This window comes from Corvus kubaryi, unplaced genomic scaffold (genome assembly GCF_017639235.1).
Source record: "Corvus kubaryi isolate FWS band 111438036 unplaced genomic scaffold, C.kubaryi_AGA036_p1.0 split1-131, whole genome shotgun sequence".
NCBI lineage: Eukaryota > Metazoa > Chordata > Aves > Passeriformes > Corvidae > Corvus > Corvus kubaryi.
This window is the reverse complement of record NW_024582073.1, coordinates 10,898,119-10,922,512: the sequence shown is the minus strand read 5'-3', so window position 1 is coordinate 10,922,512 and position 24,394 is coordinate 10,898,119. Positions and strand designations below refer to the sequence as shown.

The 24,394-nt window shown below is 36.3% G+C and overlaps 1 long non-coding RNA gene across 1 annotated transcript; it reads left to right on the top strand.

Moving 5' to 3' along the window:
* Positions 1-18,785: 18,785 nt before the first annotated feature.
* On the top strand, positions 18,786-24,164 carry LOC121676675. The gene is made up of 4 exons (XR_006020529.1): positions 18,786-18,883; positions 19,073-19,126; positions 22,438-22,523; positions 23,474-24,164. It is a non-coding gene; the product is annotated as an uncharacterized LOC121676675 (long non-coding RNA).
* Positions 24,165-24,394: the final 230 nt, after the last annotated feature.

The window sequence follows — 24,394 nt, the reverse complement described above, 5'->3', positions numbered from 1 at the left end:
TATCCAAGTATTATTCTTTATTTTTTCTAGAAAGAAAGAAATATCACTTCTGCACCCTTGCTTCAAAAAAGATTGAAAAAGGAGGGAAGAAAGGGAAGAGGAGTCCCCAGTCCAGTCATGGCTGAAGTTAGTGTTCTTCCTGCAGTGGTGGAGATGCCATGCCATGAGACACACTGTGCTGTTGAGAGAAGCATACTCCCCTGCTATGTATGCCCTGCTGTATGCAAGACAAATTGAAAAGTTACAGTTTATCCCAGTCCAGAAACTTACTGGTCCATATGTGCTTGTGAATGTAGTCAATAATGAAATCACACTGGAAAAAAAAAGAAATTATACTTTAAAAGTGGATGGTGAAGCAAGAAAACAGAAGCAAAACCTATAAGAAGACAAAGAGAGAAGCTGAAAGAAAAAAATAGTTTTTCTTTTGGAATACACTTTGAAACGTAATGACTTGATGCAGACGTAACATCTAGTTCTGTGCAAAAGCAGATTAATCTGCATCCCTTGATATCTTCAAAACGTGTAACAAAACTGAGGAGAAACTTGAAGGCCATATTCTTTCTGGTTGGTATTCAGTTGTGCCTGTAATTATGTCTGCTTGATAGGTAATGAATTCCTGATGATGTCTGAAAACATTAAATAAAATATTAGTGTTAGTGTAATTATTTCACATTTCTGTTTCTCAGTAGTATTGCGAAGATGCTTAATTGTATGCCACCTGCTACTTTCATTTTGACATGCCATCCATTAAACTTTAGTCCACAAGAGCAAGGAGCTAGCATTTGCTTTTGGGGAAGTAAGGAGGACAGGGAAAGTGCTAGAGAAACACACATTAACATATCACCAAGCTAATTTATCTCAAGTGTTATGAAACAACAAGATTTTTTTTTTCCCCAGAGAAAAAAGTATCAAAATAGTCATAGTTGCAATAATTTGGAAAGACCTATGGAGCATGTGCACATCACTCATGGCCACCTTCCACCAGCTACAGGTATTATGATGCATCTTGCAGAAAACTGGCCTATGGAGAACATGACTACTTAGCAAATACACAGAAATACACCTTTTCAATACACTTGGTAAAATCAGGAGTTAGGACTTTTTGTTATTTTTGAGAGAAAAAGAAAGAAAAATGTTGCTTTTCACAAGCTTACAATTACCTGTATAAAGGTTGGGAAGTGCATTGCAGTGTTCCTTTTATCTTTTTAGGACTGAACATTGGTACCAACAACATAACAAGAAGTATTGCAAGAAACTATAAAGAAAAGTCAATATTATAATTGAAAGGGAAGAGGCTTAGCAGGGAACCAATATCAAAGATGTAAGGTTTTAAATTATTATTGCTGGAAGCATAGAAGTGATGCTGATCTGCAGTTGAACACTATATTCAATGGAATGTAATGGAAACAAGAATGGACTGAAAGAAAATTAACATGCTGAAAAAGTACTTTTCTTCTATGTCACCTAACCCTCAAAGCACTAAAAATTACTACTTTATTTTTGCCTCATCCTCTGTCACATAAGTTCAAAATCCAACACAGGTGTTGGCTGACAGAAGTTATACTTTTAATCACCACTGATTTCTAAAGCTCATCTCAATCCAAGACCTGCTCTGAAGTGACACACCGAATCACACATTGTATCATTTTTGTATCTGGAAAATTACTCTGTAAATGTTGCATATTACAATAATTGAAATTTCCATTTGGAAAAATAATGCCTATAAACAATTAATTGGATTATTTTTGTGAGTATATGCCGTGTAACTACTGTGTCTTTAGCTCACGAAGTAAAACCACGTGGAAGAAAAGAACAGGCATCAATTTGCTAAAGATTCTGAATTAGACTCGTATTGCTTATGGAAATAGATCATAACAAACAGAACACAGAGCCAAATAAATAACTTCAGTTGTTAATTTCTTCCATTTTTCAGTAATTTTACAGCCAAAAATAATTAATAATAAAGAAATAAAATAGAAGATATTTAAAATCATTTTAAAAACCAAAACATATGAGGTTTAAAGTTTGCAAGTAAATTTTGAAGTTTTCCCCTTTACTCACTGGACTTAAGAATTTTTCTAGTTGGTCAGAATTCAGCACTGTGCAGAGAAAAGTATAAATAAAATATCTAGCGTACCTTTTCAAAAACTCATTTATCTCTTAAACATGGTACTTTTCTCTTTTTTAGTGTTACAAGTACTTTAACGAATAACATAATTGTGAGGCTCGTTGCTACTTGTGAAACATTTTCTATTCAGCTTTTAGTCTACTGTAATAGATGATAGAAGTGTAAGGAACACATGCAGAGTTGGCAAAACAAGACGACATGGGCATCAATTCCCAGGCTGCAATTCATATGAGTGAGCACTAAAGTTTTTTTAATATTATCAAGATTACAGAATTACAGTTGGAATGAACATTGTCACATCTGCAGGTGGTCGTCATTGGGGTTTTTATCATGACTGTAAAGAATATTCTGCATATATATATACATATGTATATATACACATGTATACATAACAGTCAGCACATTCCTTTTTCAGAATATCTAATCATATAAATTTTCAGTACATAACATTTAATCTATTGTGGTAAAAATCCTGTTTGTCAAATGCCATGGCACATATTTATAAAAGTAACTTGCCTGGTCAGGTGAAAAACAGAGTTGAAGGAGATCAGGCAGTAAGTAACTACAAGTCTAACAACATACTAGAAGTAGTTAAGTATTAGTTAAGTATTAATGAGTCCAATACTAGTTAAATATTACCAGGGGACAGGATGTAGGCAAGTAAATATTTCACACCTTTAACAAAAAAGGTATTTCTGTGGTACAGAAGACTAAGGCCATGATTCAAAGAAGCAGCTTTATTCAGGCCACTAAGTAATAGCTTATGGGTGATATAGACAGCCAGTCAGCCAGATCAAATTATTGATCAGTTCTATACAGTTGCAGTAATGACCAAAACAGTTAACATTTGTCTGAAATTAAAAGGATATATTATTTCATGCTGGATATTCACTTTTAACACACAAAGAGGACACACAAATCCTAAAGAGAAAGGACACTGAAATATCCCCTTGCAAATATACTGATTAACAGTGAAGGCAGAAAAATATACTATGAAACATTATATTTTGAAGGAGATGTTTCTAAGAGGAGATACTTAAAAAATATCTTATATAAGTTCTGATATAACATGTGCTTGCAAAGTCTGCCGGGAAAAAAGCAGGGTGCAGCCTCAAACCTTAAGGCAAATCACTCTTACTGTGGTGTAGAAAGCCACAATTTCTGCAAAGCATCTGCAAAACAACATCTAGGAGTATAATTCCCTTGCAGTCTGTCTTGTTGCTGCAACCACATGACAGAAGTCTGTTTCTTACATAAAGAGCACATGCTGATGAAAAAGACTTTCTTCCTGAGCTCCACTGACAGACCAGAGTAGAAAAGATGACACTACAAACTCCATCATTCCAAATGTCCTCCCCTTCCTCCTTCTTCCCCCCTGCCTTATACATGGAGCATGACATCACATGGTCTGGAATATCCCTCTGGTCAATTTGGGTCACCTGTTCTGGCTGTGTCTCCTCCCAGCTTCCCGTGCACCCCCAGCCTTCTCACCAGTGTGGCAGTACAAAAAGCAGAAAAGGCCTTGGCTCTGTGTAAGCTCTGCTCAGCAAGGACAAAAACATCTCTATTATCATCATTATGTTCAGCACAAATCCAAAACAGAGTCCTATACCAGGCACTGTGAAGAAAATTAATGCTACCCCAGCCAAAACCAGCACAGTTTTGTTTCTGAAAACTATGCTAAAATTATTTTTGTCATCCTCTTTATCTGTACACTCTCTTATGTATGGACAGTCACTATGAACAGTACAGAAATTTTCCCTTAGAGCTATGTTCCTGAAAATTATTAAACCATGCAAAATCCTTTTTATTCATGGGAAGGTTATAGAAAAAACCAAACAATCTGAACAAAATAACAACAAAACACCTAGAAAAAATACATTAAATTTCTGGAGATTTTAACTAAGTTCTGAAAGCAGCCTTACTACTGGAGTCATCACTGAAAAAGAGAGATGCCTGTTTATTATTGTAATTTCCCACTTCAGGCTGTAGATACTTGTTCTGCACTTATGTGCTAACTTAATATACCTGAACACTATTAACAACACTTTCCTTAAAAGGTTGTAGCTATACTGCAATCCAACTATAAAATACTTTAGTTAAACCACAGCTGCTATGCAAATGTATTTTTCAAAGTAGTTTTTGAATTTCAGTGGCTAAGTCAATATATAATATCTCTTAGTGATACCTGAAATATATAATAACATATAATAATATTTTATATAATTCTCTGTATATTATATATTTCCTATATACTACATGTTTATAATATATAATATATAGTATTTATTAAGATTATATCTTTTGGAAAAAAAAACCCCAAACCCTAAAACCTAATTGATCAAGAAAAAATTAGTATTCTTTGGTTTTAAATATGCTTTAAAATGTAAGTAACTGCTGTTTGTGATTACATGTTCATCTTAAGCAACAATATGTTTTTGGTGAAATGAAATACTTGTAAATATAGATAGCTTTGTCTCTCAGCAATGCCTATTCAGGACTGAATACTCACAACTATTCTTTCAGTTATTCTCAGAGCTTTACATCGCTCTGTCAAGGTTTCTTTTTGCTAGTCTCACAAGAGGGTTTGGAAAACTGTGGGATGCATACTTGTCCCAGTGCTTAGAGTTAAATATTGTGTACATAGCCATTGTACCTCTGAAGTAAAGAATATTCACTTTCACATATGGACAATATTTTCAGTATAGTGTGAGTGGTCCATTGTATTGTGTTTGAGTGACAAGGTTTGGTAATGTGGAAGCTACAAGGGATGGTTTCTGTGAGAGGCTTCCCACATGTCTGACAGAGCCAGTGCCAGCTGGATCCAAGACTGACCTGCCACTGGCCATAGCCAAGTCCACCACCGATGGTCATAGTGCTTCTGGGATAATAGATATCACAAGGAGGGCAAAAAGCTACTGCACAATTGCAACCACAGAGGAGTGAGAATATGTGACAGGAACAACTCTGCAGACACCCAGTGGAGAAGGAGGGGCAGGAGCTGGTCCAGGCACTGGAGATGAGATTTCCCTGCAGCCCATGGTGAGGCAGCTGTGCCCCTGCAGCCCATGGAGGATCCCACACCAGAGCAATGAGTGGATGCCCAGAGGAGTCTGTCACCCCATGGGAAGCCCATGCTGGAGCAGGCTCCTGACAGGAGCTGTGGCTCCATGGAGAGAAAAGCCCATGGCGGAGCAGGTTTTCTGGCAGAATGTGTGAGCCCATGGCAGCCCATGCCCCAGTCCCTGAAAGCCTGTGGAAGGGGCCCATGGTGGAGAATTGGCCCATTGTGAAGAACTGTAAGCCATGTAAAGGGCTCACATTGGAGAACTCCCTGAAGAACCGTCTCCCATAAGAGAAACCCCTCACTGGAGCAGGGGAAGAGTGTGAGGAGTCCTCCCCATAAAAAGGAAGAAGCAGCAGAAACAGTGCATGAAGAATAGAAAGCAGTCTAATCCCCTGCATGTTCTGGGGAAAGAGGACAAGAAATCAGGAGTAGTACTGAACCCATGAAGAAGGAGGGGGTAGAGGGACACTTTTAAGGTTTGGGGTTTTTTTCTCATTACATTTCTTTGATTTGATTGGTAGTAAATTCTATTACTTTCCTCAAGTCAACTGTTTCGCCTGTGACAGCAAGTGACAAAGGATCTCTCCCTGCCCTGTCACTCCTTATATTTCTCTCCCCTGTCCAGTTGAGGAGGGGAGTGATAGAGCAGCTTTGGTGGGCATCTGGCTTCCAGCCAGGGTCAACCCTCTACAACCATTATAGTGAACCATTTCTTCTTGTATTCTTTTCCTTATCTTGGTTTCAAAAGCCAATAGTGAACTTACAGTCATTATGTATTTTAAAAGTCAATAGTTCAAACATGAAACATCAATCAGGTCCCTTTTGTAAGCAATTCAATAACTCCTCATTAGAAAAATACAGAAGGAAAAAAATTTGGGGCATTCTCATTCACTTTTGCTAAATCAGGTTGAATTCTACATTGAAATTATCTATTGACAGCTAGTACTGCTCTGCAATGGTTTGACTGATTCACCACTATCATTGTGACCCAGTTCAAACTCTTGTATTCAGAAGAAACACATAAGAGAAAGTACTTTCCTTGCAACAGACAGGGAAAAATTTAATTTAGCGATTGAAAGAAATAATAGATCCATTAAATGAAAAGTGTTTGGCAATTAGCATTGCATTACACATGATAGAGATGTATTTTTATTTGATGGAATTGTCTGCATTCTGTTAGGGTCTCAAATTGTCTCTGTTGAATGATCTCTCACTGGTGTCAGGAAAAACATCTCAGCTCTCTCCTGGTCACAGAATAAAGTTAGCCACATCCATGATCAGATCGGCCAACATTTATCTTCCTGCTCAAAGCTGCTATGACCAGAAGAAGAACTGCTTGAGAGGAAGCACTGAGCAGCTTCAATTACATGGTTTGTTTTACCTTACAATTTCCCTTCCCCCAATCCTAACAAAACAGCTGATCCTCTCTGTCCACTGGCATTTGTTTTACTGATTTTATATCCAGCATTAGCCATAAATTCCTAGTAAGGCAGCATTCCACCATGCCCTATCTTTCACATCCTTCTCCCAAATATTCCACTTAACTGTCTATAAAGTCTGATAGTTTCTTCTGGTTTTGTCTTACCAGTTTAGTCCCAGGTCAGTTTTGGCCAATCAATTTTCTCCTTCTATGATCTGTGAGTTTCTCATCATCTTTGAAGTTTAATTTATGGTTAGGAACAAGTTTCCTTACTATATTAAAGTCTAAAAATAAGTGTTTGCCTGCACATCAAGTGAATGGAACAAAGACAGAAGAAACCTGAGACATTTTACCTGACAATTAGGTAAAATCTCCCTCAGCTTCCCTACTTACCTTCTGCCTTACTGATTTGGTTCCCATCACTGTCGTGTTGCAGCTCCCCTCACGCTGCTTCAGTCTGTGTGTCCATGTATGGAAAGCTACTTCTTTTTCTGTGTCAGATGCAACTCTGCTTCTGTTTTTGCAGTGCTTGTGAGAATTGAGCTTTCCATTTGAACTAAAAATAGTGAATGTTCTGAAGGGATCAGGAATTGAAAATCATCTCCATCATTTGCTATAGCTCATTTTATTTCTCACTCCTCAAACAGTGAAAAGAGGTATTTCAATTATATTTCTGTCTTTTTCATTAACACTTCATGCTTTTGTCTACATGAGTTTCCATTTGAAGACTACAGGAATTCACATTTTTCCTTCAGAAGTTTTCAGCTAGTTTCCTGAAATATCCCATGTTTAGTCCCGAAATGTGAGGTCAAACATTATTTATTGTCACCCTAAACTGAAGATCTGAATAATCTAATCAAACTAGAGGAAATGGTTATCCTTAGTCCAACTACCCCTTTTTTCTCAAGTTACTCTACCTGTTCCAGAAGCCCTCAGAGACCTGAAACAGTGGAGGTGGCTCTGCCCAAGCAAATGGGGCACCAGAACTCAGCAAATTGTCAGCAGACTCAGGACTCAGCAATGTGAGGAAGGTCAGTGTTCACAGAGGGAGCTCCCCGCTCTCTCCTGTCTGGAGTTCTCATGTAAGGTACCAGTTTTCTCTCAGCTTAAGTCTGGAAGCTGATGAAGAGCCAGCCTCAACAGAGGGAAAGGTGCAATGGCTGGCTGTGCTGTGACTCCCACAGTTGCTCAGACTCAGCCACAGTCATTCAGAGACCTTCACCTCAAAAAAGTGGGACAGTGGGCATTTGGCCCCCAGCCTGCTGTTCAAACAAGCTAAAACCAGCTCAGGCCAAGGCAAGCCCAGTCCTCCCCAGAAACTTTGTCCCTGATCAATGCTATTCAAAGGCTGTGGAATTCTATATTTTGACAGAATATTGACTGGGGTACTCTGCAGTGTATACTCACATGTGTAAAAGCACAAGTCCAGAATAATGGATGCTAACATCCAGACTAAAGGAGGAGTGAAACAAATATTGACTTTTAAATAAATAAAATTACTGTTAAGTCAGTATGTTTGGTAATTATTTGTTAAGCAATCAGATGCTGATTACTGTAAAGACACAACAACTATATTACTGAGGAAGGCAGAAGGAAAACAGTGTATAAAGAGTTTCAATAAATTGTTCTGCTTGTATGATAAATTCTAATTCAATCAGTAATTAGTGAAATTTAAAATTCTTTCTTGCAAGAATATAATCTAAAGTTTGTTCAGAGAACATACTAAGACAGAATTCCTGAGCCATTAGTCCTGTACTTTAATCCTCATTTTGAGTTATATTGATGAATCTTACAACCCTGAGGTGAGCTTGAGGTCAACACTGTTGAGGTCCTTCAAGTTTATGGTGCACTTCCCTTGCATTATCCTTGTTCTCATTAGCTTCCAGTTTTACTCATACTTCTTATTCAGCTTGAGTGATGGCACCCCTACTACAGACTGGTTCTGCAATTGCTTCAGTTTTGCTGTCCCTTCAATAGCTACACATTTCCTCTTATCCCTTTTCTGGTGCTCCCAAACATCCATTCAGAGCCAGCTAAGTTCAGAAGCATCCACATCTGATTTAAAACATGAGTGACAGCACTCATGTTTTAAAGACTCCTCTGTGACTAGTGCCATCCTACAGATGGACTCCTTCCTTTCATCTGCCATGTCTCCTCATCCTCCTTCCACACATAAATTCCAGGTCTCTTAGTGTTTGAGGAACTGCTTGTCCAAGAAGCTCTCACAAGGCTGCATAGTTACTCATAATAGATTTCTTTTCTTTTCTGGTTAGTAACTTTCAAAACTTTCTGATAATCTGGCATCATCAGATGTGATTCCTTGTGTCTTCTCCCTCTTTACCATTCCTTATTTGTTATGATTGTTGTTGCATTTATATATGCAATATCTTTAAAATAGGAAGTTGAATTAAGCAAGATTGAGAGTTCATTTTTTGAATGGGAATTATCAAACAGAGATTTTGTACTTCCCGTTTTTGGTGGTTATTTCAAAGTATAGATTAAAATCTTAATTTCAGTCTCAGAAATTCAAGTCTGTTAAGATGTTTCAACTTGAAAGACTTTTAAAAAAACCTTAATTATTGCAACAGTGACACAGTCCTGGATGGATCTTAAGATGTTATTGTAACCAATTGGTCACAATAATAACTACAATTACAGTTACTGGGAGTTGTTTGTTAAATGTTTGAGCTATGTCAAGATATTTTTTTCTCACATCATGAAAAGCATCTGAGTTCTTGGCAACTTTTTTCCTCTTTTATCTGTCATTTTGAACTGAGCTGTGTAAGTGATGTGGTTTAGGTCAAGGGCTAGCAACATAACTGATATGTAAAGAAAATTTGAAAAGAAAAGAAACCCCACAAAGCTTCATCAGCTTTTACCTCTTCTTAATTTACTATTTGTTTACTGGTGAATTTGTTATGACTTACAATAATAGTAAAATTAAGAAAAACAGGCTTATATTCTAAATATGCCATTATCTCTGTGCTTTAAAACACTGGCCAATAAGCTTATTTGGCTTTTTTTTTCAGGAAATACTGTACAAGTAATGTAATCCATAAAGAAAACACACTATCAAAATACACAATCTTTTAAGGTTCTTATCAATATGCCCAAAGGAAAACATTTGCACCTTCTTCCTTTTTAAAAATTTTCTTTCTTAAAAATGAATATAGTTTTTGAAGAAAGAAAGGAAGAAAAGAAAGGCTTTGTATTTTTTTTTTTTAAATATAGGAAAACAATGTCTTTTTAAAACTAAATTTTAAGGGCTTTAAAGAATAAATTCAGAAAATGTTTTCTAGTGATTAACATGTCTATGCAATATATTCTGTTCTGCAAAATAATTTTTCCTGCTTAAAAAATACCTTGGTCCTTGGGGATTTTTCTTCTTTTAAGATAACTTCATGTGAATTCAGAAGTGATTCACCAAGCACAGTACAGCTGCTTGAAGAGTAATGAGTTGTTTCATTGGGTTCAAGCTTTCCACTTGTTTCAGCTACCCATTAGTGGTCCAATTAATTTCACAACACTAGCGTTTTGTCACCCAGCACTTCCTATGGAATTCTACTGTGAGAGATATTCTTTAATTAAACCTTTAAAATGTCACCAATGTTGCATTCTACAGGTGAAATGCAAAAATACGTTCAAGGTTTACAAAATCTTTATTATTCAGTGGGTGAAGTAATAGGACACAAAGAAAGCCTCTAGGCTGATGATTTCTAGGTCTGTTTAGCTTGAAAAAGCTGCAAATATTTAATGAAGATACTTTTACAAATTGACTGTGAAAGATTTGGCACTTTAAGGTTATCAAGATAAAGCAATAGTTCATTCACCCCATAATTCTTAGTGTTGGAGACTCTCATATACTTCAGATTTCAACTGAAAGTCTCAGTGTGGAACTATTTCCATTCACACTGTGACATTCTTTGAACATGGGAAGAGAAATTAAATCTCCATCTGACTATGCTGTGAAGTCCAGGCTGCATGCCATTCTTAAACATACAAACATTTTTTATTTTTCCTTTCTAAAATTATATCAAGATTTTTGACCTTAACATGGAAGTTAAAATCATTTGCTCTTACTTCAAGACAAGAGGAAAAAAAAACTTTCATAACTGCCCTTCTGTGGCTGGCAGGTTGATGGAGGTGATTGTCCCCTCTACTCTGCTCTTATGAGATCCCACGTGGAGTACTGCATCCAGCTCTGGGCCCCCCAATGTAAAAATGATGTCAACCTACTGGAGTGGGTCCAGAAGAGGGCCACAAATATTCATTTTCCTATGAGAAAGGCTGAAGCAGTTGGAGTTGTTCAGCCTAGAGAAGAGAATGCCCTCTGGAGAACATAAACCAGCTTTTCAATATGTGAAGTGGGCTTATAAGAAAGGTAGAGAGAGACTTTTTACCAAGGCCTCTAGTGACAGTGTAAGGAATAACAGTTTTAAACCGAAAGATGGTAGGTTTGACTGAAGGTTAGAAAGAAATTCTTTATGAGTGTAGGGAGGCACTGGAACGGGTTTCCCAGAGGAGTTGTGGATTCCACATTCCTGGAAGTGTTCAAGATCAGGTTGGGTGGAGCTTTGAGAATCTTAATATAGTGGATGATGTCGATGTCAAAAACAGGGTGGATGGGACTAGGTGGGTCTTTGAATGTCTAAATGGTGCTATGATTCTATGACTCTTTTTTCTACATCAGTATTTGATTACAATATTTAAAGCACTGAGCACCACCTTATTAGTTTATTTATTTTATCATTAGTTTATTTATTTATATTATCATCCCAGAATGTAACTGAATCCATTCTTATTCTTAGAACCCTCTATTTACATGTTTGGTTACATCTTAAAGATGGAACTAGTAAAGATAAGACTGCTGTACTGCTCACCTCTACCAAATGTGTCTACCACTAATTAACATGGTAAAAATTGACATGGATTATATATGAGATATCGAAGTGTTGTTTTCACCATGTGGAAGAGAAACTGCATTAATCCATGTTACTCAGATCATCAGAACAAATGTATCCATATTCATAGCACATTTCTTACTTCTTGTGATTCCTTCCAGCCTGACCAATTCTACGATTCTGTGATTTTGTGACTTTCAGCATCTCTCAAATTCATTTTCTGAAGTGTCTGGGTAAGAAACTCATGTCTCAAGATTCAATGATTTCAAGGAGTTGAGACATAAATATTACTAGATCCCTGAAATGTGGGTACAAATATAATAAAAATAGAGAAAAAGGAGGCCTAGTGCATGAAACATTATTCTAGACTGGACCTGTCTTAATATGATCTACAAGTTTTTGGAATGAGGCTGCTATTTCTATTAGGTCTGTGGTGGATGGATGCACTTCCCAAACAAAACATTTGCTAAACATCTAGGTTTCCAAATCTATTATTTATATTCTTACCTGAAAAAGAAAAGATTCTGAAATAAGAAACTTTTGATAGAAGACTTCTATCCAGACAGCTATTTTCTTATCTTTGCTTATCCTGACTATAGGCTGCACATATCTATTCTGTCCTCAGTCACAAAATTCTCAAGCTTCAAAAAGACTTCTTTGAAGCAAGCCTTTGAGATAACTAGAATAACTAACTTTGAGGTGGTTATTTGGTCACTGAAGAGAGAAAAGCGGTCACATTCTTTTTCTTATGCCTTCTTTTTCTTTAGTCTGTTAGTATTTCAAAGCTTGAAATGCTGTTCTTTTTGTAACTTACTGAGTGAAAGATTCATGGCTTTCATTTGAATGGTATCATTAGTCATATAAGAGAAAAGTGACTAAGACAAAAAGAGAGAGAGTTTCATGGGGAATAAAAAGTCATTATATCCTAGTCACAAAGTTTTCTAATCCGAAAGAGTACCTACAGTACCCTCCAGAAACGCCTGTGAAGTGCTCAGCCCAATCAAATCTCCCCATGGTTGTCCTTTGAATTCTTTATTTCTGGCTTCTGTTGCATGCATATTTAATCAGACTCCTCACTTCTGTATCTGCAAAGGAAATTTTAAATATAATATGCTCTATAGAAAGGAAAAGTACCCATTAACTCACTTCCAAAGCTGATGATTAAATTTTCAGAAAATACCTTATTTGAAATGGAGTTCATCATAATAGTCTCCCATCAAAAAGATTCATGATCACCATCTTGAGCCACAAAACAACATATGGCAGCCAGTATCTAGATATTTAATTAATAATGTCAGTTTTGTCTAAATATTTACTAAATATTTTACTCAGTTTTAATGAATACTAATTATCCTATGCAGTTTACTCATTGTCATTTGCAGCTGGCCTAAAAAGGGAAAGATAATACAGAAGGTATAAACTAAACTTTTAATACCAAAGTGATTTTAAAATAACTATCTACCTTCATCATCAGAGAGGTTTGCAGGCCAGAGTCCTCATGAAGTCTTCATGTATGTGTCCTTGAGAAGTCTTTCTCTATGGTATTTGAAGAAAATTAAAATGGAAGCTGAATAACACTTCTTATCATTCACAGAAACTTGAATATTTCTGAGATTCTTCAAGGAATCAAATGGACCATGGTGTGTTGGTTTCCTTTCTTTAGACTTGCACTTAAAACTATCTCTCCAGGTTCTGAGAAATCCTTATATCACATATCTCCCATCAAATCCCTTATTTTCTTAAATGGAGTTGGAGTGTGACAGGCTAGTGCTGTTTGTGCTGTTTTTCTCAGATGTTTTGCCTTTTAGCTACACACCTATTCAAGATAAGAAGAGAAATTTCCACTGTCTTCAGCAGTTTAGAAATTTAACAGAAGGATAGACCCATATCTAATATTTCTGTGACTGTGCTGTCACAAATGTAAGGGCAGATTTCCATGGATGCAAATTTCCATGCATATCACTGGTAACGCATTTTAAATGAAGAAGGTGGTAAGATAGTGGTTGTAGAGAGGAGTGGATAGAAATGTCTCAGTTTTATGGACAGGTTGATCTACCCTTTATAACCTTCACACTTCTAGATTTGAAAATGACATTTAGTTTCTTGCAGATGACAAATCCTATGGCTACATAAAAAGGAAGGGGACAAAGACATGATTTACCTTAGATAAAACAGCCTTTTTAGTAAAGATTTATTGATATTAGTTGAATTTGCAGTAATACCTACTATTTTTATGAATTGATTCACTAAGATTCTAAATTATGCCAGTTGTCTGTGTTTCAGTTTATTGGCACACTTCAGCTTTCTACTAAAGAGCTTTTCTGCTTAGCTCAGGTTGTCATGACCCATGAATTTATTTCATAAGATAACAAGTGTTCATTAACTGGAATGGTTTTTATATAAGAGAAGGAAGTCTTATAAATTGTACACTGTACCTCGGTAGACATTAAATATAGTTATTATTATATTTATTTTATTTTAATTTTTTTAACCAAACTCCATTGCTATTTCAGGAATGAGCTAGACACTTGAAAAATACATTGCTTTATATCAAACAGTCCATGCATTTCATGGACCCTTTATATTTTACAGAGGAAGACACTACTAACCACTCTATCAAGTCAGCAGAGCAGATGTCCAGGATTGTCTCCAATACAGGAGTATAATAACAGGCTATCCCTAGCTTGTGTAATGGTTTTTAGTAAACAATTTCAATTCCTCTCAGGTTTTTGTAATAGTGGAGTAATGATGCTCAAATTTTTGCAAAGCGCTTAGATATTCACATGTGCACATACACACACACAGAAGAAACAGAGGAAATAAATAAAGTATCAAAATGTATTTATGTACAGGAAATTAATTTTGCCTTAGCACAAAGCAAAATAATTTTTATTTGTAGTACATCAAATACACCTACTGAAAACATAACTTCAGTCATTCATTATTAGCTAATTATGTTGTATGGGTACACTGTTTTCTTCCATATGAACCAGGAAGGGATTGTTTTTTAAAATACCTGTTATATTGCCCTTTTCTATTTCCTTTTAAAAAGTACAAAATTCCAAATATAACATGCAGACTATGTTTATGTATATTGTATCAAGAAAAGTTAAAAGAAAATACTTGCCTTCCCCATATTTTTTCTCTTCTTTTGGTTTGACAGCAATGAAAACCAAATATTTCTTCTTTTTGATACTACTTAGGAAGCAGAAAATATATAAAGATATTTCTGTACTTTTTTTTTTTGTTAGAATATATTATAATTCCCACAAATACTGATTCCACTAGTTTAATCCTAACTATGTAGCACTGTAATGAATTAAAATTTTCTATACAGCATCACACAACCAATTTGAGATACTTTTTTTTTAGATTTGATCAATTGAAAAACCATGTAGTCCTGAAGATGAAGACCATGGAGAACAAAGCCTCAGCAGTAATGATAATAGGACTGCCTTAGACTAGCAGAGTCAGCATTAGCGAGAACAATATTTGTCAAACTACCATCACAAGACCAAGACAGCAATTGCCATACGAAATTATTTGCTGTGTTAGATATTTTGTACCTCCTCTTTCAGTTAAGCAGCCTCCCCTTTTTGAGAAATCCAAATTAGTGTAAAATAAAATAGTATTTTTTTATATAGATCATCTGTTTAATATTTATCATAGACTGCTTTATTCAGCACCCATGCAAATCATTCACAGTCACTGTTCAAATCAGTGACAGATGCAATCAAGACTTGTGGTCCATGGATGTCTACATTCTTAGTGGAAAATAGAAGTAAAAATTAATTTCAGTAATATTAATAAATTTATAATTAAGGCTGAAAGATATTGTTTATCATTTGATCTTATTCCCATCTGTCCTAGTTATGCATTTCAGGATCTGTACCATCTATACACCTGCTGCTTGTTCTTAACTATGACAATTTAACTGATTATAACTAACACACTTGCAGGATTGTTATTAAACCTGTGCAATTTTCCATCAAACTGTGGTAATAATTTTAATTCTATATTCATAAGAGTTGTAAGAACTTCACATTATAAAATTTCCTTATTCATATTCTATTAAGTCATATTTTAGTACACTTATTTTGCCTTTTAACACTATTCTTGCCTCTTTCTTTACTTTTTATTCTACTCAAGTACTACAAATTTACAAAAGTATAAGTTAGTTACAGGTTATAGGACTATGGACACAGCGTAACTCTCATCTACAATTTCTAATTTTTTTCAAATCTAAAACTTATTTTTGCCTTAAAAATACCACTAAGCTTGCATAACAGCCAACCTTCATAGCTTCCAGAATCTTTTTGTGTCGTGTTTTTACCAGATACTAACTGTTTGATCATGAAGTCACTGCTAGAAGAACTTCTCATGTCATTAGAATATTTACAGTGTAGGCAAACAATTGTCACCATGGCAAAGGCATAGTTGATTTCATGTTGTGGAAGAGGGAACGAACACTGCTTGACACAGTCTGTCTTTATGATATGAGATATAATGGCACCTCTTTTCTACACTTACAGGGCATCTGATATTTCCATAATGAAGTACTGAAATAAACCTAAAAGAAATACTGTATTACTGAAAACTGTAATCATTTGTTGGTATAGATTTAATACCACCAGTCTCTGGTGGTTGTATTGGTTTCACAGACTTGGCCACAGTCATTCAGAGAGCTTCACCTCCAACAAGGGGGTCAGTGGTCATTTGCTGCCAGCCTGTTGCTCAAAAAAGCTAAAACCAACTCAGGCCAGGGCAAGCCCAGATACTGCACTGTGAGTTGTGTACAAAGCCAGTGGGTATTTGCTATTGATGGCAACTCATTTGCTGGGATACTTCCATCTGTCTTACAATCATTCTTTTTTCACTGTAAATTGTTAAAATAAGAGTCAGCAGTGAGACATTTCCAAAGGAAAATTTATATTTTTTGACCTGTCAGCTTTCTGGTTCTTCTCTAGCATTTAAAAATCTCATTGTTTAAGTGGTCAGTCCTGAGAACATTCCAAAAATTGCTGCTTGAATATGCAATTGCGATAAAAAGAGGGCTTATTTTTTTATACTTTTTAATGTTGTCATGAGTACATGAAATAGTTTTTTCGATGTGTTGCATATGTAGAAGTATATTGATTCAGGATTAATGAGACAGCTCAGGATCCTGCAAACACTTTTGCACTTAAATAGCTCAGTTGGCTTAAATGAGACTCATCTATTGCTGTCTCTGTCCGGCTCTGTGGGGCATACGTGTGCACCCGCAGACGCACGGGTGGGTTCGGTATTACAGTTGGTAGCAAGAGTCACAAAGGGCATTTGGGTGCGTTCTGGCAGGAGCATTTATTGCTGCTACGCTGTCAAAAGGTGTAGAGGCAAATACAAGAACAATGGCGAGCTCAGGGTTTTTCCTGGGGCCGGGGAAAAGGCGGGACTAGGGAACAGGGACCAATGGGGAAGCTCTGGGGGAGTGACGAGGGGTAGAGGCCAACAGCCAGCCGGAGAAGCCAAACTGGGGTGGATTACCGTAACAGAACAATGCATCCTGGGAGAGACTTCTTTCCCTTATCATGACCGATAAGTCTCTGGCACCAGAGACTGTCTTACCAAGAGCTCTCTCTGTCCCTTGTGCCACAGGCCAATTGGCCACCACACTAATCAGCTGTATAAAGTAATTCACAAGCATAATTCTTTATTTGCAGGAATACACTCTACATTTAAATGTATGATCAAATACTTCTGTTGTATGATCCCTAACAGTTAAATGCCTCAGGAATTCTTGTTTGGATTACCTTTTCAAGCACTTATTGAAGAATACAGTTCAGTAGCATATCTGTTCTTAAATTAAATGACTTTTTTATCAAGAACAAATGGCCTACAACATCTTGATTTGAGATCCCCTTATTTTTGTAGTACAACAGCACCATGAAAAATAAAATAAAATAGAGTATCTCATTCAGAGATGTCATGAACACTGACATTCTCACAAGGTGTTAAAAAAGCTTTTTAGAAAATACAACTTCTTAAATATTGCCTACTTACAACCTGATCTTGGGTGTTGCTTGCAATTCTGAATCAAATGAATGATCTAAATTCAATTACTTGAAATTAGGAAGAAAACAAATACAGTTGTCTGAAAACATTTTCTGTGAAACAGAACATTTCATATAAGTCCATTTCAATTTGCTTTAGAAGAATAATTTCAAATATAGCAGGGGATGAATAAAATTGTTTCTCTTAAACCATTATAGGAAAATTTATACTAATTAAAATGAAAATCTCTTGTAATTGTTAAGGTGAAGTAAAATAAAAACATTACTTTTAGATGGAGATCTAAATTGATAATGGAATCACAGAATCAGAATCACAGAATCACCAGGTTGGAAGAGACCTCTAAGATCATCGAGTCCAACCCACACCCTAACACCTCAACTAAACCATGGCACCGAGTGCCACATCCAATCTTCTTTTAAACACATCCAGGGATGGTGACTACACATCCAGGGATGGTGATAGGAAGCTATAAGGTGTTCTCTTTTGTGACAGCAAAAGGTTCAACTTAATGAATCAGGAGTTTCATTCAATTTTTTTCACTGTTATGAAAGAGGTCATTTTGCCAGTTTCAGTTCTATCATAAAGACCATATCTACCTTCAGTATGTTACTTCAAAGTTGTTAATATGATAATCCTCTCAGTGAATTGTGGTAATGAAATCAATAAAAACCCCGAAATATCAATTTTTCATGGAAATAATTAATATTTTGTTCAGATTACTTTATTGCACTTCCATTGAGAGATCTGAAATCTAAATTGAGAACATCTCAGCCATAATTTTAATCTTGGCTATAAAAAAATTCAGTAATAATTCTCACAGGCTTTTCAGCAATTTCATGGATTTCAAATATATAATTCAATAATAGAATATTGTAGTTCCTCCCCTTAGCTTCTTCTCCTTCCAGACAAATAGCAATGTATTCATACTGTGTAAGCTGCAACAATTATGCTTTGTACCATTGTTAACTCTGTTAGAGATCTGCATGATAGATTAGAGAATGGTGATATTTAAACTCTGCAGTATTCTTATGTGGTGCCTTAATCACTTATTGTTATTTGTAAAGGGTTTCAAAATAAATTCACAATTGCATTGGACTATGTACTGAACTTTAGAGTTGACTGTTTACATTAAAAAAAAAAAAACCAAACGTAAATAGACAGAAAGCTTTGACCAACTAAACCTTTGTTACTAATGATCTGTAAAGCATCTATGCAATCTATGCAGCTTTGATAGAAAAACCAGTCTTACTGCATTACACACTGGGTCAGCAGCTATATCCTCTCCCTTTTAGCAACATTTCTGAAGCTTGAAGAATGTAAGTAGTGTTCCTACCTACATTCCTAGTGCTTCCAAAGATGAAAAAAGTGTTTCTTGAAATAATTTGCATCTGTTGACCTATCTACATAAAATCCATATTTAGGAGTTCTTCTTTAAAGCAAAATTACCTCTGAAGATTTTTAATATCCATATTCCATATACATTTCATTTCTCTTTTTATTTCTAGGCCGGGGAGGGAAGAAGGGAGAAACCACTGAGAGTTATCAACTGAAACTTTAAGGTAAATTTAAAACACCGATAATTCTTTATGAAAATCAATGATCTTGAATATATGTTTCTCTTAAACATTTTGCATTGTGGAGTAAATGATTTTCTCTAGCAAAGATTTTAAAACACAGGTCTCTGAAGACAGACTTCTAAGTGAGTATGGAGGTTACAGCCAATCTAAAATGTATTTTGATCTTGAATAAAGAATGAAATATAATGAGAGTTGAGATGTGTTCAACACATCTGAGACTTGTACTGTTCAGTTGCTATAAGAGTACCTCTGAGAAATGAAGCTCTTAAGATTTAAGCAGTTATCACTATAGTGTATTAGCTTTTTAGGATGGTAGTATTTCATGAATACCATTTTTCTAGGTGTTTGGCCAGATGTTGCTCTTTCTTTCATGTGACTCTGCTGATTTAAATACAAAAGTCATCTATTCCACCACTTGATGCAACTGGGGAAAAAAATAAATTGTTGCTCTGCAAATTCTCTTAGTCCAGAGTTCAGCATCCTCTGCTCTGAAGGGAGTTTGAATTTCAACCTAACAAAAAAATAATTAGAAAAAAAGATTGTTGCCATTTGAACAATAGAATGTCAAAATCTGCCATATTAACATTATTCTAAAATATTCAACCCTGAAGCAGTTCTAGCAAACTTTAAATATGCTGAATAGGAGATGTAACACAGACCAGGTGGGCTTCCAGCAGCAGGAGGCAATATAGGAGAAAAACAATCAGAAACTTAAAATGTATAGTTTAGGATATTTTCTACAGAGATTTTTTTACAACTCTCTGAAGTCAGCACCTGCAATTTTCTCCTCTTCAGCATTTACTGAAACTTCTGCAGAGCTAGTAAAGGTAATTACTTTATTTGAAATTCTTCCACAATCTCTAGTGCTCTTGCTGTTATGTTATCAGTTCTGCCACTCAGCTCTCCTGCTAAGGAGTCGTGTTTATTAGGCAGAAAGATAGTGCTTCTAAGGTTACACCTAAGAACACCCTCACTATGGTGCAGTATTTTGTATATTTATTTCTTTAGGGTTTTTTTAAGTGAGTTCTCTTCAGTATTATTAATTATTGTATATTGAGATCTGTGAATGTTGTTAATGTGTTTGTCATAACATAGACATTATGGAAAATGAAGAAGGGCCTGTCAGTGAGGTGTTACAGACCAATACAGGGTATATGTATGTAGTGGTTTGAAAACATTTTAATTTTCTCCACTTGTATGGATGAAGGAAAACAAAGCTGCAATAAATGTTTAAAGAGCTTTTCTTGGTGGTGAAAATAGAATCAACTTCTCCCAATAGAAATATAGCACATGAAAGAAAGGAATAATCTTAATTTTGGCTTTAAAATTCTTATAATGGAATAATCCAGAGATGTAAGGATAGAGTCAGACAAAACAAAATAAACTCCTAAGATAATAATCCATACTTTTCAGCAAAATGCTCCTTTTTAAAAGTAAAGAAGAACATTCTGCTTGAATCTTTTAAAGTCTATCTGGGCAATATACTGGGAAGCATCCAATATTGAAGGACGAAAGAAGAACTTTTCTAATTCTACTGTGTTCCTTTCTGAATAAGGATTCAGGTTAAGCACCTCCAAATGTTTGCAATTCTGTAAAAGTGACAGAAATTCTACATTCTTTCAAAAAATGTAGAATTCTCGTTCTACATTCTTTCAAAAATAATGGCATCCAGTTTTCAATGCATTTCACTGACTGCTCATCCAGCACTTATTTCAGCTGTTTTTCAATGAGGATGTTATGGAAGCCGGTGTCAAAGACCTTCCTGAAATCTGGCTAGTCAGAATCCACTGCTCTCTACAAGTCTGGGCATTTCATCAGAGAATCCTTTAGGTGGGAAAAGACCATCAAGATAATCAAGTCCAGCCTACCACTGCCAAGTCCACAAGTAGACTATCCCTAAGTGGAACATCCATGCATTTTTCAAAGACCTCCGAGGATGGTGTTTCAACCATTCCCCTAGGTAGCCTGTTTCAATGACTGACCACCTTTACAGGGAAGAAATTTTTCCTAGTATGTAATCTAAACCTCTCCTTGGTGCAACTTGAGGCTATTTCATCCTTTCACTTGTTACATGGAAGAAGAGATAAATGCCTACCTCACTACCACATTCTTTCCATTGCAGAGAGTGAGAAGGTCTCCCCTTAGCCTCCTTTGCTCCAGGCTAAACAAGCCCAGCTCCCTCAGCCAATCCTCATAAGATTTGCATTCCAACCCCTTCACCAGCTCCATTGCCCTTCTCTGGACCTGCTCCAGCACCTCAATGTCTTTCTTGTAGTGAGAGGCCCAGAACCGGACACAGGATTCGAGCCGTGGCCTCACCAGCGCCGAGTACAGAGGGACGATCACTGCCCTGGTCCTGCTGGCCACACTCTTTCTGACACAGGCCAGGATGCCATTTGCGTTGATCTCCTGGGCACACATTGGCTCATGTTCAGCCATATATCCACTAGCAACTCCAGGTCCTTTTCCCCCGGGCAGCTTTCCAGCCACTCTTCCCCAAGTCTGTAGCACTGCATGAATTTGTTGTGACTCAGGGGGAGGATACAGACCTTTGCTTTTTTCAACCTCATACAACTGGCCTCAGGCCACTGATCCAGCCTGTGCAGATCCCTCTGCAGAGCCTTCCTACTGTCAAGCAGATCAGCACTCCCACCCAGCTTACATGATCAAGGTATCAAGTTGGTCAAGCGTAGCTTCTGCTTTATGAATCCATGTTGACTACTCCTGAAGATTTTCTTGTCCTTCATGTGCCTGGAAATATTTTTCAGGATTAGATCCATAAACTTCTGAGGGATCAAGTGAGGCTCACCAGACTGCATTTCCCTGGATCCTTGTATTGCTGAAATGTGAGCTTTGCTCTTCATACTGAAAGATGGTGCATTGATGTCAAAACCAGAACAGCAATTCATTTTATCAGCTTTTGTAAAACTAAACTTATCATAAAAACTTTGATAGGGCACCTTCACGTTTTCTTCTATTATGAAGAATGAATTATGGATACAGACTAAGAGTTCTGTCACACCCCAATTACCTCATTTCCAGCTGACTACTCATGACTGCATCTGTGACTGAATTAGAAAATATCTTGCAGGTTAATGAGATCTTGGTTAAGTACACTGAAGCTGGACAAGGGAAACCATCTTTTTTTTTTTTACCATATTTAATAAAAATACATTTAACCCATAGAAAAGAAGTAATGGGGATGGTTTTCTAGATGCTCTATGAATTTTAAAACAACTAATGAATTTCCTGTTTCAAACTCATGGTGTCACTAATTTGATTTTTGTCTTCAGAAGGAAAATGCAGTTTTCCCTCCTTTTCAGAGGAGTTGTAATGACAGAATGGTACAACGGTTGAAAAGAGGTATAAAAAAATCCCTGTAAGTACCATGTATAAATTCTCAGCATGTAGTGACATATAAAAAAATGCTTTCTTTCCAAATAGAACATTGTAATTTTACGTAGAAACGCTAATATTAAAAAGGCATAGGAAGAAGACTGAATTAGCTATTTATGATTAATTTAGGAAAAATTCTCTTGGCTTCTTTTCCAGAAAAAAAAAAAAAAAAGAAGAAAAGAATGATAAAACACTGAGATATTTATATGATAATTTCAAGAAATTTCATTTTCAAGTAGTGAACAGATTAAAAACATAGCATTCCCATAGTAAGGAAATGTAAGGACAATGAAAATACATACATTAAGGAGTTGTTTTTTCCTTTTTCAACTCATACGACATCTTTCTACTGTGATATCAGATTGACAAAAAGTAAAACCATAGAATCATAACTTGTCTGGGTTGAAAGGGAACTTTGAAAGTCATCTCGTCCAACTCTCCTGCCATGATCCCAGACATCTTTAACTAGATCAGGCTGCTCAAAGCCCAGTCCAATCTGGCCTTGAATGTTTCCAGGGATAGGACATCTACAACCTCTGTGAGCAATCTGTTCCTATGTCTTATCACCCTCAAAATAATTTTTTTTTTTCCTAATACTTAGTTTGAATTGATCCTTCTTTAGTTTAAAACCACCACTCCTTGTTCTATCTCTACAAGCCCTATTAAAAAGTTTGTTCCTGTGTTTCTTTTAAGCCCCCTGTAAGTACTGATAGGGTCTCCCTGTAGCTTCCTCTTCTCCAAGCAGAATAACCCCAGATTTCTCAGCCTTTCCTTGAAGAAGAAGTGCTTCATCACTCATCATTTTTGTGGCCCCCTGGCCTCTCCAACAGTTTGTGGTTTTTTTGTGCTGAGGACACCACATCTGGACACAGTACTGCACATGGGGTGTCAGAGCAGAGGAGCATAATCGCCTCTCTCAACCTTTTTTTGCAGCCCATGATGTGTTTGGATTTCCATACTGCAAGTGCACATTGCCAACTCATGTCCAGCTTTTCATCCACCAATACCTGCAAATCCTTCTTGGCGGGGCTGCTCTCAATATGTTCAACCCCCCAAGCAGAGGTTGTCCTGCTCCAGGTGCAGCACCTTGCACTTATTGAACCACATAAGATTCCCATGTGCCCACTTCTCAAGCTTGTCCAGGTGCCTCTGGATGGCATCTTGTCCTTCAGGTGTGTCAACTGCACCACTCGGCTTGGTGTCATCTGCATAGGTAAGAATGAATAAATTATTGTCATTGCTTAACCAAATACCTGATGACTAAGGACCTCAAATAAAAACCCTGCACGACACAATATGTGGCATTTTACAATGCCTGATTTATGTACAGATCTTACCACAAGTGAGTTCGGCTATGTCAAAATAGATACTGTTGTCATTACAGATACAAAGAAAAATAATTTTTCATAAATTCTAAAACACAATTACAGTGAATCAGTTCTATCCCCTCTAAAGCTATGCAAGCACTCGTATTCTTATGTTACTGTGGTATCTGGTTTAAATACGAAACATCTCTTTGTGTTGTCATGGTTCCTAAGCACAATAAAATACACATTATCTCAAGGATTAAAGTGAAGAGTACACATATTTATTTGAATATGTCAGTGCACAATGACAAATAAAGGCATTTTATCTAGCAAAATTTAAATTGCTTCTTCCACACGGAGAATTTCTTATCAAAATGCTTTTTCTAAAGACTAATATTTCTTATAATATTTCAGGGATTACTTGCTTCTTAGAATGAAGCAAGCTAGTAAATGAAAAAAAGAGAAAAATGTAAGAAGAAAAATCAAAAGCTCTGACCCACTTGGAAAATTCAAATACTGTTTTGTTTTGACCTTACGGAGTTGCCTG